General features: G+C 45.0%; 1 protein-coding gene across 3 annotated transcripts in view; it reads right to left on the reverse strand.

Annotated features, from left to right (window-relative positions):
• Nucleotides 1-12981, reverse strand: part of CWH43 (cell wall biogenesis 43 C-terminal homolog) — a 533223-nt gene that overhangs the window by 403772 nt on the left and 116470 nt on the right. The window lies entirely within an intron of this gene.

Consider the following 12981-nt stretch of genomic DNA (forward strand, 5'->3'; position numbering starts at 1 on the left):
CAATTGTCGCATAGTTGGTTTGACTGAATCATGGTTCAGTGATAACTGCACAACCAGCGTTGATGGCCTTCTCTACCCAGGATGAAAAATTATTTACAAGAGCTGGGAAAAAAGAGAGGAGGGAGGCTTTGCTGTAACTTGTATCTCAGAAAAACCCTGCTTGAAATACCCAACAATATTTTTTCCTCCTTCAAATGCGCTTTTACCCAATGCACGATTAACTTAAACAGATCCTTTATAGTGGCAGTTATTCATCATCTACCCAGCTATGAGACATCTTTCCCAGAGGAGTTCCTCAAAATAGTCCTGCTGTAAAAAAATGCAGGCAACCCAGCAATGTGGAGGCAGCTAGAGCCTCAAGCGACCTCACTGTGTTATAGCAATCTATGAAGCTTATCAAACGCCTACCATACACTGCATTGTACTAGACGAGGAGAGTGGCTAACATATCATTCCTTTCCATAGTAGGTCTTCTTAGTTTTCCCAAAGGGGACTAGTACATTTTAATGTGGGTCTAACACCTAGAGTATCGGCTAATAAAGTGACGGTATTGCCAAAATACTTTACTAGGTGACTTTACTTCTTTTATCTTTATTGCTTTTGAATAAACCAGTTTTTTCCCTCAATCTTACAATTTATGAATGACGTGTGTAGACAGCTGCCTCTGGAACATTGGTACCTTGAAATAAAAATAACTAATTGTGCGGCCTAAGTAAGAAAGAATGATAAATCGTGATCATCTATCTTTCCCCCATATTTAGTTTCTTCTTTTTCTATCTATACTTAGATAGGCGTCCCAAAAGTGCAGACTAAGGATAGCATTGGTTGAGGTAGGGACACATAGAACCTTCTCTCTCCTGTTTCTGCACACCTATAAAAAAAATAATCCGAGGTGAGATATGTCACAGGGTCCAGCATGCCTGTACAGCAGTTTTATATAGAAATTGGCTTTGTCCTTCGTAGATTGCTCTAACACAGTGAGGTCACTTAAGGCTCTAGCTGCCTCCACATTGCTGGGTTGCCTGCCCATCCCCTTCATGTTAACAATGATGGCTCGGGCAAAGGTTTTTGGAGCATTATTTCCCCTCCTTGGGTTTAAGAGTGACAGAATACAGCCCAAAAACATCTGGTTTTTATGAGAATATAATCTAGGGTTATACAGAATGGACTGTAAACCGGAAGCCAGCCTTAGTGAACACATGCAGGCTACTGGATTCAGCCAGACAGTAAATGGCCCACCACATAAAATAGGTCTCATGCACAACCTTGCACTTTCTCTCAACATAAGCATTTTCTAACCTCCAAAACCAATTCACAGCTGACCAGGTAATTTCTATATCATGCTTCCGTTGGCTAACTAGTTGAACAGTGCAGCTGAATTAGAATACATTGCATCCCATACAGACACTTCAACAATAAAAGCATGGAAACTTTGCACTTGACATATAAAGTGATTGGATGGTACCCTTTGACAACTGACTAACCCATTCATACTGCATAGTAATTTACACCAGAGTATTATGAGGTCTTGACATTATGTGCCCCTGAGATTGGATAAAACAAAATCGGGAACCACACGCAATAACAAATGGTACACCAAAGAGGTGGCCGAATTAAACAGAATCAGTCATAATCCACGGTTGAGCAGATGACCAGAAAACAATAAGACTTTATGTGAAAGACACAGAAGAGGTTATCATTAGGCTGTTAGGACGGCAAAAAGACTACATTTGGAAATCAAATCATTGAGACTTACAAACTGTCACAGGAAATCTTTAATATCTTGAAAGAACTCCCCAAGCATTATGCCACTAGACACTTTCACAAATCAAATAGCAAAAGTTTCAAAAATGTACTTTTATTTTAATCAAAGATTGCATAACCTATGGAAATAGACGAGCAAACGGAATTGGCACTAAAAGTAAAAGCATCAAATATACTTAGTCCCAGCAACATGCATGAAAACATTCCTTCGAATACTTCGCCCAGATATTATTTGTCTGATCAACACTTTCCTGGCAAAGGGCATAGTTCCTAAGCTGCTTGAACATGCCATAATGATTCCCTTGCTCCAGAAGCCACTAACGGACTCAAAGACCTTGGAAAACTTTAGCTTGATCTCCAACCTCATATTGTCCACAACAATCATGGAAAGTATCAAGACAGCTTCAAGAATATTTGGAGCTTAACCTCGTACAGATGTCAGACTTTTGGATTTTAGATGTGGTAATGACACAGCGACTACATTAACGGACATCTGAGAAGAGTTCCTCAAAACCTTTGATAAAGGCCAACAAAACGCTCTGATACTCTTGGGATCTTGGGACCTCCCTGCATTGTACAACACCGTTCAACACCTGCTTCTCCTCAAAAAGTACACAGAGTGAGCATGGCTATTGGGCACAGCTTGTGAATGAATCTGATTTGGTCCTCTTTAATCAAAGCCAACATGTTCTAATTAGTCCAGCAGTATTGTCTCAACACTTGTGTAGTACCTCGGGTGATCCTCATTTTCTTGCCCACTGTTAAATATCCAGATGGGTACATTGTCACAAATACCTTATAATCAGCAGGTTAAGATGCAAATGTATGTCAACCAAACACAAATCCTCTTCTTAGTGGAAAACATCCTGGAGAGCAAGACAATATGTCTGAAGGCCTTACTCACATTTATCATTGGCAAAGAGAAACCTGCCTTTGCCCAAGTGGCAGCAAGAGTGAGATCATTCTAATAGGTACAACTACTCCCTGATACTTTCTGCTCAAATGGTCTGATTAGCCTTCGCCACCTCTATCCTCAGTTTACGATTCAAGTCAAGTTTGTCCCTCAGATCACGTCTGTTGTTTCAAAGGTGCCTACAATCAATTCTCTCACTCCTTTAGCCTTATTGCCATGTGGAGCTGACTAGAGCTTTGGTAATTACTCAGTTGTATTACTGTAACTGTATCTGCCCACAAATTATTTGGACGTTCTGCGAAGAGCCCAAAATCAGGCAGTCAGATTATATCAAAATCTTTTCAAATGTGACCATATAAAACTGGTCCTGAAAGCTGTACATTGGGTGCCAGTGAAATCCAGAATTAAGTTTACATTTCTAAGTACCAGGCACACTGGTCTACGGGACGGAGAGCAGAACAAAATCACCTGGCCTTCAGAAAATCTCTGAAAAAAGTACTTTTCATATTGGCGTACAGCTGATCACTAGATTCATAGAGGCTACCAAATGAAGAATCATTCCTTGATTAATGCTGAACCCTAACTTACACTGAAATGTAATATCTATGCATTTCACTATATCTATTGGGCTCCAAAGTGGCCTCCATGTGGCCTGTGGAGCTTTCCATACTTTGTAAATAAATTAAGAAATAAATGAATGCCAAGAGGATGGTCCTCAATTTTTCCTATGTTTGGGCAATTGCTCTTTGGTGTCAAGATCAATGCCATCATGAAGAGGTTATGTGAGGGATATCAGCTTTCATGTTTTTAGCATGAACAAAAGTTGTAATCCCGAGTCCCTTTGCAAGCCTTCATGTCAGTCCTTTGGTCTTCTTCTTTTGGAGAAGTGCCTGGAAAGCAGCAGTTTTTATATAGCGTCTAAACCTTCTTCACCAAGGTTGGCTCACTGTATGGCAGAATCTGGAACGGGTGATTGGCCGTTGACTTGCTTCATTTCCTTCAAGGTCCTGTGGCGTTAAGTTATTTGTCCTTGCACTTCTCCAAAGAAAGCAAGATGGGAAACCAAGTGGCATATCGCCTGGTGCTATTTTTTCAAAGTGTATTCACAGAGGTTTTCAATTCGTTTTTAAAAAGAATATGGTTGGTTTGTTTCAAACCCTTCATAAAAACAATCTATCACATTCAATCACAAAATAAACTTGTTAAACCAGTCTTTACAGTCTTTTCTATTACCTCTCTCTTTTACCAGAGTAAACATGAAAGAATTTCATTTTACACTCACCAGTTCCAACAATTCCTCCATAAATTTCATTGCAGCCAATATCATCGAAATATTTTCTCCTATTACAAACATATCCCACCATTCCTGCAACGTTAAGATTTTATAACGTGCAACCACCTCACTCATATATTTCCTTCTCATTGTGTCCAGACCATTACACTCTGTCAATAGGTGCTGAGAAGTTTCCACCTTTTCTTGCTTCCTCCAAAATCTACAGGATGATCATTATCTTGTAATTGCCTTCTCATGAAAAGGACTTCTCTCGGTGGCAGAATGTTCAATCTGAGCCACATAAAGATCCCTGTATCTGTGTGACTCGAACATTTTAGTAGATACTTAGGGGGTTGATGCATAGATCTCCTCTCGTGCTCCAGATTCAGCGGTAGTCTGTAAGAACTTCTTTGTGGTAGAGTATCTATCCAGTCCATTCCCTTAGTCTGGAGCTTGACTTTGCCTGGGTTGGTTCCAAGAATGTAGGGTGGTGGGCTGGACTCTTTCCACCTGACCTCCGTCACCGCCAATTAGTTGATTTTCTTGGAATATCGGTTCATTCACTTTGGTATTCGGGGCGGGGAGTCTATTAGGCCATTTAGCATGGAGGTTACCATGTCCTCTCGTAACATCCCTTGGCATCTGGTACAAGGGCCTGCGGGTAGCATACTGCATTGCCCACTCGTGGAGACTCGAGGGGGAACTCCAAGTACACCAAAAGTCAAGATGCTATAAAGGCACAGTATAGTGCTTTCAGTTGCACAACGGCTGTGTTCTTATTTTGGGCCGAAATTCAATTGTGCGAATACGGAGGCCAGTTGTAGCGCTGTGGGTGGTCTGTCAGGCTTTTCCCAGCTTCCCAGCCTGCACAGACTGCAACGACTGCACATCTCAGCTGCACAGCTGCGCAGCGCGGCCCGCGCTGTCTCCCAGTTAACGTAGGAAAACACTCCCCTTCCAGCAGTAGAGAGCAAAAGCAGACTCTCTCCTCACAATGACTGCACACCTTAACTGCACAGCGCGGCCCGCACCGTCTCCCAGTTGATGTAGGAAAACACTCCCTTTCCAGCAGTAGAGAGCAAAAGCAGACTCTCTCCTCACAATGACTGCACACCTCAACTGCACAGCTGCGCAGCGCGGCCCGCACCGTCTCCCAGTTGATGTAGGAAAACACTCCCTTTCCAGCAGTAGAGAGCAAAAGCAGACTCTCCTTACGACTGCACACCCCAGCTGCCGAGCTCAATTTTAAGTTAACAGACTTGGATTCTGTTTAACCAAGTCAAGAGAAATGTTTTGATTAGAGAACCTGAAAGCTTTTCTAGTTTTGATTTTCTAGGTCTGCAAGCAAATCAAGATTAAAACGGGCACTGACTACTGGGTTTAATTATCTGTATCCTCCTGTTGATAATCAAGGGACCTTGTCCTGATTCCCTGGAAATTAAGAATATTTGTATTCACATTCCACTCCTGCCACTGGATAGTTAGGGCCTCCAACTGGGTCAGCATCACAAGTCGCAAGTTATTTTCTTGAACTCAAGCTCAATGCTCAAATCCTTTTGCACTGATAATTGGGCTTCCACACAGCTTTCTATTAGTCACTCATCTTCTGGTTGCTGCGTCAGGTTGATTATTCCAAAGAAGGCAAAGCATCATCAGTACAGCAGGGTTCTTCCTTTATGCCCATGGATCAGAGGGAACCAGGATATTTTAGTCGATAAAGCCTGTGAGTCATAACCTAATGCAAAAGGACTTGACTTTCAACTCTGGAACAAGAGTCCTAAGGTTCTAGCCGTCTTCCAATCTTCTACGGGATGGTCCATTGTCAGCATTATTGGGTTTGTCACTTTGTGGCCCACGTGCTTTGCTGTGGGGTTCCCAGCCATCAGCCGCTGCAGATCATGCTTCTGGTCCATTGGATCTTCTAGCCTGTTGTTCTGTGGTGGATAGGCTAGTATCATCTACTTAATGTCTGCCCCCTGCCTCGTACCTCCTGTCCTCTTGGGAGTTACAATGTTATGCCAGATGTCAGGAAAGAGGGGCATCCGTGGGTCATTTTCAGACTCAGGGCAAATAGAAGGGACTGGAGTTTCTTCACTTCTCCAGGAAACCGGCTCTAATTTTCAGGACACATTCATTATCTATATGGATCCACAAGTAAATGCAGTGAAGGTTGGAACAAAAAGCCCATGTCCTACATTGGCAGGCAAGGGATTTCAGAAGCTCTATTATTACACTTTCTGGTGTTTTCATTCTAACTTTTTGGCACAGACAAGTGTTTATTGCACTCAGGAATTGTGCATGTTCCAGGGATCGAGCATGCAGGCAAACAGAGACACATGTTCACACCTTCGTCACCCCTTGGGGTACCATCCTCCTCTGCAATATGTTCACACCACTCTTTCGCCCATCCTCTGAGTGCTTTCTTTGGTCCTCTCAGCACCATCCTTGCCTGCAATACGTTCACCCTCGGTGTCTTCCCCCCTCTCGGCACCTCTTTCACACTTCCAGCTAACGTCCTCTTCCCCCCTCTCGCCACCTCTTTCACACTTCCAGCTAACGCCCTCCTATGTACTGCTTTCACCCTCGGTGTCTTCCCCCCTCTCGGCACCTCTTTCACACTTCCAGCTAACGCCCTCCCCTATGTACTGCTTTCACCCTCGGTGTCTTCCCCCCTCTTGGCACCTCTTTCGCACTTCCAGCTATCGCCCTGAATTGCAAACCCTGACACCCCTTGCTAGCCATGAATTCGGACACGTGCCTCATGATTGGTAATTGGCTGCCAGAACTTGTGGAGCCTTGCCCTGTTGCTTTGATAGGATCATGAGAGTGGAAAGATGCAGGTTTCGATTTCCACCCTTCCAGCAGTGCACTTTGACAGATATAGTGCCTTTATTGTGTTCATGGTAATTAACACCATTTACTGAGAAAGTGAGACCCCTCCGACATGTGCCATATTGCCCATCAAGCCTCAATGTTGAGGAGTCTCTGGCATCCTTACAATTGAATATGGTCTATTCCCCTCCTGTCAGGCCCTATGCTTTAAAACCAAGTCTTCCATTGGTGGCGGTATGGGATGACTTAGACTCAGGGCTGGGTGGCATGTGGAAGAGCCGAATAGCAGCATTGAGGCCGCTGGGAAGCTTATGCAAAGCCACTTTTGCCCACCTTTCACAATGCTATATCGACAACTGAATTGAAGGAGATACCCTGAACAACCAATGAAAACGGTTTGCTCAATTAAGCGTATGTATTGAAGCTAAAGTACTCCTTAATATTCAGACCCTTATGTACTCGGTATTAGAAAATCATGGTAGGCATGGCCCTACCGTACACACACCCCCACAACCCGCCCCACCCCCACGCGCACACATATTTCAAAACACAATTTTGCCAGTTCGGTACAGAAGGGTTGTGGTGTTCTGCACAGCTCTTGGCCGGCACTACTTAATTCAAGCTGCCTTGCTTGTTTGACACAAAGGAAGCCGGTGACATTCATTACAGAATTGTTCCTTATTACCGATTGCTCTTAATAATGTTTTATTAGCCCCTTCTGGCCTAGAGCCCCTCCCCTACTATTGGGCCATAGATGTCAAGCAAACGTAGCTGGTATTTATGTCGTCCAGTCTTTCAATGTCAGGGTCTAAGAGGTGCGTTAAGGAAAACTGACCTGGGGTTGGAGGTCAAGGTCCAGGATTTATGCCACTGTACCTGTCCCTGTGGAAGCCTCCAACCAGAGGGTGCCTAGGTGGGGTTGGGAGGGCTGTAGCCGCGGGTCTTTTGGTTGCTCAGAATAGAAGCTCATGGGCTACAACCAAAAGGCTAGCTAGCCCCGAGTCCCAACAGTCCTGACATTAGCTAGCCCCGGATCTTTTCCAGACCTAGCAACACCCCTGCCTCCAAGCCCACAGTCCTAGCTGGGTATGTGGGTGGGGCCTGCGTGGGTAATGACAGGACCTGTAATGGGCTTCTGCAGGACCCTCTGCAAACGAATTCTGATGCAATACGCTTTCTGGCCTCATGGCCGGAAATGCCTACGCTCACAGCTGGGGTGAGGGAAAGCAAGCAGCAGCAGAAGCAGTTAAGAGGGTATTTAAATGCAAAGATGGCTCTTACGTTTTTGTATTCTTTCTGTGTCCAGGATGGAGACACTCATAAAATGAACAAGCACACTGAGCAGGGGTAGAAGGGAGAAGGAACATTCTCGTTCTTCTTACTCCCAAGCTCCTCTCTGAAAGGAGGAGGCAGGATTCTTCGTTCAAGGAAAGAGATTGTGGTTCTCTTCATCTGCTAAATCCTGGGCACATTCTCAGAACATGCTTTGATTTGAAGCAAGAGCTGGGCTGGTGGATATAGCCCCCTGGGCTTCTGTTCTGAGCGCTCAGTATTAAAAGTGCCCCAGGCCAGAACTGGACCTCACTGGCACCAACCCACCATCCCAGACCAGCTGCTCCGGTGAGGCGCCGAGCAATCTGCAAATAGGAAGGGTGTTAATTCAGGAGATGGGCCACAATACTGAGTTCTGGATCTTAAATATGGCTCAGTATACCCGAGGGGGGGAGGGGGTTTGTTGCCCTTATGTTCTTTTATATAAAAGCCATCAACTTATTAAACGGGGAAAAACGTATCAACTTTCTTCATATCAACACTTGCCCTATTCAAAACCTCCCTCATTTTAGAGTGATTGCTATTCGTTGCACAAACCCATCGCTAAATGAACTTCGAGCAAGTTCCCAGAACACACTCCCCATGGGCACCATAGTTTACTTGCCAACCTCCCACTCTCTCCAGACTCCACTTTCCGTTGTATAGCTTTAAAAATCTCTGGCAGCTGCACTCTGCTCTTAGTAATGAAGTCATATGTGTCAGTCCATTGCCTAACTAGCATGTCTCAAAGCACAGTACCATATAGTCCGGTCTCTTCCGCTTGGTCCTGTTCCTTCTGCTTGTGTAGGTAGATGACCCACTCTGCCACGGTTTGCTGACACGGGAGAGCAGTCTGCAGGCTCCCTTTCCTCCATGGCAATGGATTGCAGGATCAAGGCTTGTGAAGTCTTGTTTAATAGGGCGCTGACAGTCCTGTCAGTTTACTCCGTAGCAGTGCACACTCTGCTCTAGGCAGAGCAGTCCTGGATCTTTAAGAGCCCTTTGTTTCATTTTCCATATTTCCATTTATACTAAGGCATGGCTCCTTTAAAGGGCTTTGAGAGCCAGTTGTTATTTACTCCGTGGCGGTGCAGAGGTTCCTGTTGGGCCCAGGTTCCACCCACCTGGCTGGGGCCAGTGCCAAGCCGTTGCACTCTGCATTGAGCTCCGGCCGCATAGGACATCGCAGTTCCGGGCTCCATGTAAGTGCTGCTCTCCTCGTCTGGCCCCAGGGAGAACAGATGCCGCGCAGGGCCCCCAGTGTTGCTGGTGGCTCCCGCAAGCCACTGGTGGTGTTGGGGTCTACTTCCGACTTCACCACCTGCCCAGGACCCCATGGCAGGTGGACTTCTCCGCCAGGACGACACCTTCACCCAGGTCACCCACGCTACGGTGCTTCTGCCTCTTCTGGTCCACCCAGACTATCCCCTGGGTGAACCATAGTACTCAGGCCGAGCACCGGCTTCGGTTGCCGCAAGGGCGGCCCCGGGCTGGAACGTTTACCTCAACCAGGCTCCACAGCACACATGACCCGGGAATTTGCAATCTTCTGGTGTGCCTGGAATGGCCCACGGGCGGGTCAGTGCCTCGCAGGCCACGCTCTTGCTTGGGGTTCGACCCACACACATGGCCCCGGGCGCGGGCATTTTTCTTCACCCAGGCTGCACCACACACGTGGCCTGGGACTTATCTTCACGCCGGGCTGCAGCTGACAGACGCTCAGGAGGCCCTGAGGGGGGCGCTCGAGGCTGAGACTCCCCCAAGCAGCACTGATCTTCTTTATCCTTTCTTTATGCTCTACATCTCTCCTTTCTCTGCTGTACTTTAGTTTCTCTGTCTTTCCTCTTGTGCCCCTTCTTCCAACTGTCACTCTTCAACGGTTCCTCCCTTCTCCAGCATGTTCTCCAGGTAAGTCTATTTTTATGGGTAGAGGAGACCTGCCCATTCTATAGTCAGGTAAGTCCACTGTTAATCACAAATACATTTGACCATAAATAAACATTCTTTAAAACCCCTTTTGTCTTGTCTTTTCTTGTACATTTATTTATTTATTTATTTATTTCTCTATAGCTCCGCCCTATCTTTACACATTTGGGGCAGGGGTTACCTGGACAATACACACCTGCTCCTTCTCCACAGTCATGTAGGGAGGCTGTAAAGGAAAAGGATATATATATATATATATACCATGAAGACATCCTAAGAAATGTTAAGGAATATTGCGGTATACCAGTTTAATAACCAAATCAAGGAGAGGCTGATGAGCTTCTTGATTTCATGGTAAACTGTTTGCTTCTCAGATTTCTATTCATAGGTCATTCAAGAAAGTGACCACTAGAGATTTGAAGGATCCAGCAAAAACTATTTTACTCTGACTCATAACAAATATGTGTCCTGTAGTTAGAACAAAATTGGTGTTCACTGATTCCTCACAAGTGGATTTAATGCTGCCAAAGGGATCCGATAGAACGGAAGGTAGACAAAGCCCATGGGAGACATAGGACACATCCAATTAATCCTTCAGAATTACTATTCATGGGGAATAAATCTCTAGGTTCCTGCTTGAAGACTTCCAGGCTTAGTATTTTGCAACCGCTACCATAGATTTCTTCGACTACCATTTCTCCAAATGAGATTTCACTGAATATATTACACCGAAAATGGTAGGGAAATGGTATATGTGCAATGCATAATAGGTGGGGTGTGGGGTAAGGGTATAGGTTAGGGTAGGGAGGGTTGAGCACAGGCTGCGGGGGCGGAAGGGGTCTCCTCCTGCATTAAAAAATAGGTAGAAAAAGCAAAAAGATTTGTTTTTTTCGGTGAAATGGATTCGGTGAAATCTCCATTAGGAGAAATATATTCGAAGAAATCACATACATCCTTTTGCAAAACATGAATAGGTAGATTGCAAAATGTGTTATAATCTATGCAAAGTCAAGTGGAGCAGATTCCAGATGTGCAGTTCAATTCAATATAAATGGCAGCAACTATAGGAAAAATGGTGGTTGCTGATAGGATATGACAGAGGCCAGTCAGAGGACACTTCTGCCACACATACCATCCCGGAAGAAGGAATTGTTCTATACACAGTTGGATGATATGGTAAAAAAGGCATTCGGTTTATCAGGAATATGGCCAGACTCATGCAAACACCAAATCTGCTTCATCCAGTTATCCACTACCCTGCCCACATTTTGTTTGTTCATCCAGACATGCCAGCCACATCTACAGCCAATTAAGAGGGCGTACAATTGCACGACTCCAAACCAGAAGGCAACTTGGATAGAAGCCATCCTGGAAATACTAAAGAAAGGAGAAATTGTGCCCACATCTTGTGCAGGTCGGGGATCCTGAATATATCACCACAGGAAAAGTGGAAAGACTTTTGAAAATGAAAGCATTACAATAGTATAAGCAAACATGTGAACTTGCTCAATAAAAAAAAACATCCCATTTGTTACAAAAATTTAAATTGGAAACTACAACATGAATCATCTCTTTCTTACTGTTAATTATGTTATGTTAATTAGCTTTTATACTGTGCACCTCACCACTGTGGTGGTCTCAGTGCGCCAATAGCTTGTCTGTGTGGGTGAACGGTGACCCCCACCCAGGGTGCAAAGCAGACCATAGGAAATGAGGATAAAGGTAAGCGGGAATTGGGAACAGCGGGCTAAAGTCAGAGATAGACCAAATGGCAAAGGTGACAAGAGGATGTGAGGATAACATGAGGAATGGCTGGTAGCATTAGCTGGGATGCATAGTATGCGTAGAATGGGTTTAGACCAAAATGGTCATAAAAAGAGTAAGGGGCTGTCCATAATGGGTCGATCCATTACCTTGTAAGTAAGGAATGGAATGTGTTGTAGGCTTAAGTATAATGAAGGCATGATGGCATTGAGATGTGCTCACGAGTTCCTGGCTGTTGTGGAGGCTTAGATGCCAGATAATGGTATTGTGTACCTCATGGGGAGTCCTCGTGAGACATTGTGCTACTGAACCAGCTGACCGAGGTGTCAGTGCCAAGAATTGGCTGTGTGCTGAAAGAAAAGTTGGAGGACACAAAAAGGGCGAAATGACAAGCAAGTCTCCCCCACCTTGAGCCATACTCTGATAGCATCCTGGGGCGGGGAGAGAATGAGAGTGCAAGCTTATGTAACAGGAAGGCCTGAACTTAGTCTATGCTATAGGTAAATATACTAAAAAGGTGTTTTACTGTGCTGTGTTCTGGTGGGTGCAGTATACGCGGTTACCAAGCTCCTTACGATCAGGTTAGGACATATCACAGACACACATGATTTCATGCTAAGCCCTTCAGCATCAGTCAATTTGCTAGGCAGAGACCTTTTTGTGCAGGCTAAGGTGCACTATGTATTGCATCGCGGACAGCGTATTCTTGAACGTTCCCAATAGTAATGCCGAGGCTGTCCTAGTGACCCTCCATTTAGATCCAGAGGAAGAGCAGCTGAGTGAAGGACAGTGACATTATGCAAAATGCAGATCAGTTTGAGGTGGAATGTAGGGCTGGGCCTGTCAACCAATGGAATAAGAAAATCAAGTCATTGTTTCAGGGTATCCACAAGGAGTATGAATTCAATTGAAATATTCCATCCTCCTTTTTTTGATATGTCCATTAGCACTTCCTCTTATCATTTGTCCTTTGACCTTTGATATCAGATTGTCTGTCTCCCCCTCTCTATCCCTGTCTTCTCCTCCCACCCCCCACACTATTCTAATAATCGTCGTCTGACATATGATAGTCGCTTGTTTTGTTCCTCTACTTCTACCTCACTCCTCACCCCCCTCCTCCTCCTCCCTCTCCTCTTGTACACTCATGCACTACATCAACTGCCGTCAGGCATAGTAATGTTACTGCTCATTTTGTCTC

This window comes from Ambystoma mexicanum, chromosome 6q, assembly GCF_040938575.1.
Source record: "Ambystoma mexicanum isolate Mex_15411 chromosome 6q, UKY_AmexF1_1, whole genome shotgun sequence".
In the NCBI taxonomy this organism is placed as follows: Eukaryota; Metazoa; Chordata; class Amphibia; order Caudata; family Ambystomatidae; genus Ambystoma; species Ambystoma mexicanum.